We start from the raw sequence: 7731 nt of genomic DNA, 5'->3' as shown, positions 1-7731 counted from the left end.
GACCTCGTCCTCCTCCCGCCGGCGCCGCCCCCCTCTCCGTCGTCCTCCCCGACGCGCTCCATCGACCCCGACGCCGGACCGATCCGCCGCCGCCTGGAGCTCCACGCGCCTCCTCCCCGTCGCCCGGTCATCCCCGACTCCTCCTCGACCCCCCACTGCCCCGGGCCCTACTCCCCGCAGTGAGCACCGCACCTCCCTCCTCTCTGTCTCCCCCGCGCTACCCCGCGCGCGCCCCCGCGAGCATTTGGCCGGCGCCCTCCTCCGCCCCAGCCGGCGTCGGGGACCAGTCGGGCTGCGCGTGCACCGTCACCATGGTGGCCTCGCCCCACTGCACCGCTCGAAGACCCCGCGCCCTGCCTAGTTCGCCGTGGCCATCGGCCTCCCACGCTGCTCCCCCTCCCCTGAACCCACGACTGCCTCCCCGTGCCTTGTCCTCCTCGTTACGTGCCACCCTGGGCCCCCTACGCCCTGCTGCCGCTTGTGCGGTCGCCGGTGGCGCCCCGCCAGCCTCGACCCGCTCTGCGCCTCGCCGGCGCCCCCCCTCGGGCGCCTTGTTGGGGGCCGGCCACCACGCCTGCGCCTGTTATCTGCAGCGCCCGTGCCCGCTAAGGGCCCCTATGGGCCACAGACATGTGGGGCCCCCGCCCCAAAACAGTTTTAAAAAAAAGGAATTTAAAAAAAAATATGTATAATAAAAATAAATATATAAATAATTAATTAATTAACAATTAATTAATTAATAATTAAAATAGTTAATGAATTAATTAAGTTAATTAATCATGTTTAATTAATCTAATTACGTAGATAGTTTAATTAAACCCTAACTAGACTAATCAGTCAATGACATGTGGGACCCACACGTCAGATTGACCCAGTCAACTCCCTGTTGACTGCTGACGTCATGATGACATCAGCGTGCACTATTCTGGATAATGTTGCATTAAAATAATTAAATAAATCCTGAAAATGATTTAAATCTTTTAAAATTAATAGAAAATAAACCGTAGCTCTGATGAAAATACTTTCTACATGAAAGTTGCTCAGAACGACGAGACGAATCCGGATACGCAGTCCGTTCGTCCACCACACCTCCCTAACCTATCGAACTCACAACTTTCCCCCTCCGGTCCATCTGTCCGAAAACGCAAAACATCGGGAATACTTTCCCGGATGTTTTCCCCATCACCGGTATCACCTACTACCGCGTTAGGGCACACCGAACACCGCGTATTGCCTTGATATATTTTGTGGTGCTTTGTTTGCTCTGTATTCATTATTTCTTCCCCCTCTTCTCTCCGGTAGACTACGAGACCGACGCTGCTGCTGACCAGTTCGACTACGGAGTTGACGACCCCTCTCTCTTGCCAGAGCAACCAGGCAAGCCCCCCCCCCTTGATCACCAGATATCGCCTATTCTCCTCTATACTGCTTGCATTAGAGTAGTGTAGCATGTTACTACTTTCGTTAATCCTATTCTGATGCATAGCCTGACATTGTCGCTACATCTGTTGATACCTTACCTGCAATCCTAAATGCTTAGTATAGGATGCTAGTTTATCATCATTGGCCCTACATTCTTGTCAGTCTGCCTTGCTATACTATCGGGCCGTGATCACTTGGGAGGTGATCACGGGTATATACTATACATACATACATACTATACAGATGGTGACTAAAGTCGGGTCAGCTCATTGAGTACCCGCAAGTGATTCTGATGAGGGGGCTGAAAGGACAGGTGGCTCCATCCCGGTAGAGGTGGGCCTGGGTTCCCGACGGCCCCCGACTGTTACTTTGTGGCGGAGCGACAGGGCAGGTTGAGACCACCTAGGAGACAGGTGGGCCTGGCCCTGTTCGGCGTTCGCGGATACTTAACACGCTTAACGAGATCTTGGTATTTGATCTGAGTCGGCTACGAGCCTATACGCACTAACCATCTACGTGGGAGTAGTTATGGGTATCCCGGCGTCGTGGTATCAGCCGAAGCACTTCAGACGTCAGCGACGGAGCGGCGCGCGCCGGATTGGACTGGAACGCCACTAGGCTAGGTCTGCTTTCGGCCGCCCTCGCAACGTGCAGGTGTGCTATGGGCGATGGGCCCAGACCCCTGTGCGCTTTGGTTTAGACCGGCGTGCTGGCCTCTCTGTTTTGCCTAGGTGGGGCTGCGACGTGTTGATCTTCCGAGGCCGGGCATGACCCAGGAAAGTGTGTCCGGCCAAATGGGATCGAGCGTGTTGGGTTATGTGGTGCACCCCTGCAGGGAAGTTAATCTATTCGAATAGCCGTGATCTTCGGTAACAGGACGACTTGGAGTTGTACCTTGACCTTATGACAACTAGAACCGGATACTTAATAAAACACACTCTTCCAAGTTCCACAGACAACCCGGTGATCGCTTTTCCGCAGGGCGACGAGGAGAGGATTGCCGGGTAGGATTATGCTATGCGATGCGACTGGAGATGCGCTTGGAGATGCTACCTGGATACGCTACTTGGAGATGCTACTTGGAGGACTTCAATCTACCCTCTTCTACATGCTGTTCAGTCCACTGATATGGCCTCCTTACACATATACCCATGCATATGTAGTGTAGTTCCTTGCTTGCGAGTACTTTGGATGAGTACTCACGGTTGCTTTCTCCCCCTTTTTCCCCTTTTCCTTTCTTTTTGGTTGTCGCAACCAGATGCTGGAGTCCAGGAGCCAGACGCCACCGTCGACGACGACCCCTACTACACCGGAGGTGCCTACTACTACGTGCAGCCCGCTGCCGACGACCAGGAGTAGTTAGGAGGATCCCAGGCAGGAGGCCTGCGCCTCTTTCGATCTGTATCCCAGTTTGTGCTAGCCTTCTTAAGGCAAACTTGTTTAACTTATGTCTGTACTCAGATATTGTTGCTTCCGCTGACTCGTCTATAATCGAGCACTTGTATTCGAGCCCTCGAGGCCCCTGGCTTGTATTATGATGCTTGTATGACTTATTTTATTTGTAGAGTTGTGTTGTGATATCTTCCCGTGAGTCCCTGATCTTGATCGTACACATTTGCGTGCATGATTAGTGTATGATTGAATCGGGGGCGTCACAAGTTGGTATCAGAGCCGACTGCCTGTAGGAATCCCCCTTCCAACTCCTTGGCCGAAGTCGAGTCTAGACTTTACAAAACTTTTACTAACATGGCTGTGCGGCCCATGGGCCCACATCGCCATTGGGTGGTATTAGGATCTTTTACTCCTCGACCTTTACTCTGGGATTCTGAACTCTCTTCTATTCGGGTTAAACGATTTTGCTAAAAACAAAACTAACTTTAGGTTCTCGCAAGTACTTTTTCCCGGAGAGCCCCTCACTTCAGATGATCGCCTGCTACATCAGAACATTCCGAAGATACTCTCTGATGTTCTCTCGAGACTTTGTGCCCATCACTTTTGCTATTCCTGACCACCGATAAATCCGTATGGATAACTACTTACACTTGCCATTCTTATGATCATCCCCCATTGATCTTGTTATTACAAGATACCCCGAAGTTTTCTCTATTGTTCCGAGAATACTTTGTGCCTACTGCAGGCAGTTCTTTGCCACATGAATACCCCTTCGAATAAATCCTCGCACTTGTCGAGTATCCGCTCATCCCCAGTTGTTCATGTGTTACACAAAAGTCTTCGAAATACCACCCGATATTCCGAAAATCCTCAGCAACCTATTGCTCTGGAAATTCTTGTTTACTTTCATTATGATTGATCCCATAAGTATAGAAATCTTATTGACATTCCTTGTCATTATCATTTTGAGTCTGTTGACTCAATATGTTGCGAATGCACGTAATCATCAGTTGATCCTTTTAAATTATCTCTCCGGCTCAGACGTCTTTCAAACATGAGCTGGTTCTCGACCAAACTATCTGTCGTCGATTGTGCCTCTGGTATATTCAATTGATCCATCCTTGATCAGAACGTCTGCTTTTGATCCTTTGTTTTGGAAATCATAATTCCTTTTATTTCAGCTTTGAATTATTCAGATGATTCCATATCCTGTTGCATTTGCATTCCTTCCTCTTCTGGTTGAGTACCGATACTCATATCAGATCCTTTGTGGACTATCAAGTCCTTTGTTGGATTGTTATCCGATAGTGTCCTTCACATTTGATCACCTTGTGAGTTCTTCCCCTGATACATAATGCCTTTGTTAAGTTGTATCCTCTGCTTGGCTAACCATGTTCTGCTTTTGGGCTTGTGTTATTTACTCTTGAAACTTGTGGTATATGTTTCTAAGAAGCCCCTATGGGTTGAACATATGCCTTCTCTAAACCGTGTGAACCCGAAAGTTTTCACGAGTTATATTCTTCGGGTGATTACCAGATAAAATTTCAACACTACGACTTCGTCGAAAATGAGAAGTGAATGAAAAGGTATGCATTGGAGAAGTGGGAGTTGACCTTGAACCTTGCGTTCATGCCCATGGACACGATGTAGATCTTATCATTAAAGCTTCTCTTAAATAAATTATTCCTTTGGTATAAATTCCTCTTATATCTAGGATCTGGCCTTTTGCAACCGTGGTTCCGACCATGATTGTTCTTCTTTGATCTCATTTCTCGGACAAGTTAAAACAATTGTATCCTATGGATCAATACACCAGTCCAACCTTTACTTTGATCTTGTGTCGAGTATTACCCCCCTGGTATCTCGAGATTATCATGGAACTGCATAACTTCTTATGAGTTCTTCATCAAGTGCTACCTTCCCACTGATTCCAATTTTTCACGGGCTCTGAGTTATTAAACACTCAAAGACACCGATAACTGAACCGAGTCCGCACTACGGTTCAACAACTCTTCAGTAAGCTTCTATAAGTACGAGTTTGTACCCGATCACGCCATTCCTAGCCTGTTTGGTTATATCATTGTAGTGATGATTTTAACTGTGCTACCCGGTCCTTCTTCTCGGAGCACAATTTTCGACGATGAACTAACCTTATGTCGATCCTCATTATCATATCATTTCGCCTTGAACAACAAGCTTGGTTTCGAGTTTGTGTTGTACCCTTGGTTCCAATAACCTTTCACTTCATCATTACTTTGACTTGATGTTGTCGCCGATCGATTACATCTTCATGAACTCTAGCGACAAAGGTGTCGTGATCATCAACATTCTGAGCTCATCCAGGATATCAATTGAATTCATGATGAGAAATACCATCCTTGCCCTCGATGAATTGTATTATCATCGACCACTTTATTGCCTTCCCACCAACACAAGCTTGTTCATGTTTGGTGTTATACCTTGAGTTCCTTGCTATCCAGCAATTGTTCTTCTTTACCTTGGAGTATTACCATCCTTTATGACAAGGATGTCGTGGGAATTTCACCACCTCTTAAGAATTCTTAGTATGATGATACTTCTCACCATCACCATTCTTTCTTGGTCCTCGTGTTGATTCCAACCGGGGTACAAACAAGTGAACGGTGCTGTTTGGATTCTGCACTTCTAGCAACCCTATTGCTTTGAAGTTAATGGTCGGCCGTTCATTCTTAGACTATTGATTATTGAATCACCATTCTGACATTGGTCGTGCAACCTGGCCCATATTTCGGGTGCACCTTTCAACCAATGTTTAATTGTGTATGTTTTCCTCGAGCATACATCATTATACCATTTGATCTGAAAAATGTTATCTCCTTGTTCACATAATTGTGGGAATCCATCTTTTGTTAATCTCGATGAATTGCCGTTGAGTTCACCAGACACCTCCTTGTCCTCTCCTTGGTTTAATGATGAACTATTGCTTTAGAAACCCGCTCCCATAGTTCATTTCTCGAGGATCTTGCAATGTCATTTCGACGATTTGTGTTGCACCTTTTTCCTCTCGGACCCCCTGAGTCTGAGGTATTATGACACCAATTGGATATGAATCTCGGTCCGATATGATGGTTGGGACAACTTTCCAAGGGTTATGTTGTTGATCCTTTGATGACCCAGTAACATGATGTCATGTCTAGCACCCCCCCCCCCGGCTGGAGGACCTATCATTATAGATTCCTTTTCAGCTAGGTTATCCATTCGTCCATGAGGAAATTGTAAGACTTATTCTACAAGTTATTCCTGATGGATCCTTCGTGTTTCCAAAGTCTGATCTTCACCTGAAGACCATGTCAATGCTATCTCGAAGCATGTCAATGGTACTCCGATTTTCAACAGGAACATTTGAAGCACGATGCTAAATTTTATTTATCACTTATCCTAACACCGTTGTATGGGTAATATCATGAGATTCCTTCCCCCTTACCTAAATGGTTTTCTACTTTATATCCTGTCATGGATATCATGCTTTGCTTGTCATTGGGAAGGATATACCCCTGAAATATGTGTTTAAACACATTTTCCTTTCCATTGTTCTGTTTAATCTGATGATCATATTTTCCTTTCCATTGTTGTGTTTGACATTCTTGTGATCTATATAATCTAAGCAGTAAAGATTCACTGCTTATGTAAACACCTCGATGTATAATTGGTCAGTAAGACCCTGTTACGATTGTTGATGATATTCCGGTAACCACCGATGGACGAGAACTCTGCCTATTGGCCCGCCTCGTTCAACGAGCAAGAAAATGGTTCTCTTCGTCCCTCGCCCTTGGTATCGATGTTGTTGCCGACATATCTGACAGGCTACCCTTTGACACGTCTTACTATCATGACCGTGCAAAATGTCGGCCCCCTTCCTACTTTCAACCACATGGTGGGCCCATAACCCACAGTTCCACAGGATCGAAACCTGACTCTCCTGTACACCCCTGTTGCCCAAGTTATTCCTCGTGCTTGACTTCGTATGTAATTCACGAGCCATCTTCCGAGGGATCATCAAATCTGTTACCGGACACCATACTTATTCCCGATCGCTTTGAGCCCCTTTCACGCCCTGTTTCAGGCATCGAATGGTTGCCTGCTCGCTCGAAACTTCCCATGAAACCTCATTACCTTGCTCTCGATATTTTCTTAAGTTTCAATTCGAGAGTTACGTTCTGCCACCTTCCCCGATGTTATCGACCAGATAGTCAACCTTGTAGCGGTTCGTTCTCCCGGAATACCCCCCTTATTCTGTCGTAAGTACGATGGAGATCTCGAAGAAAGGATGACAACTTCATCTTGATGACCTGAAGCAGAAAAATGAAGACATCAACGTAATGGATTGATCTCTTCGAGAAGAGCAAGCTAGGATGAGAAGACCTGCTAGATTCGTTACCAAACCTTCCCCCCTTTCACTACCTCTTAAATCTCGGGACGAGATTTCTTGTAGTGGAGGAGATTTGTAACGCCCGGATAATCATGCTACAGTAATCCCACGCTAATCATGCCATGACACCTCGGTTACTGTTGCTATCCTCGCAATAATTCGGAACCGTTCGAAATTCAAATTCAAATTAATGGTAACAATAAAAGTTTTCAAAAATTAAAACTAAAATGTTCGGTGGTTGTAAAATATTACAAAGTTAATTATGGTGCAACAAACCCATTTTTATAAAATACCTAAATGTTCTAAATTAAATAAAACAGAATAGGAAAAGAAATAAAAGAAAAAAAAATACAAAAGCAAAAGACAAAACAAAACTAAAAGGAAAAAAAAGGCCCCTTGGCCAACTGGGCCAGACGGCCCACCTCACCGGCCAGGCTGGCCCACCTGGCCCAGCCGGCCTCCCCTTAACCCCCACCCCGATTGGAACCCTAGCCGGTCCGCCACTCCAC

The sequence above is a fragment of the Triticum aestivum genome, chromosome 6B, assembly GCF_018294505.1.
Source record: "Triticum aestivum cultivar Chinese Spring chromosome 6B, IWGSC CS RefSeq v2.1, whole genome shotgun sequence".
In the NCBI taxonomy this organism is placed as follows: Eukaryota; Viridiplantae; Streptophyta; class Magnoliopsida; order Poales; family Poaceae; genus Triticum; species Triticum aestivum.
This window is presented reverse-complemented; position numbering follows the sequence as displayed.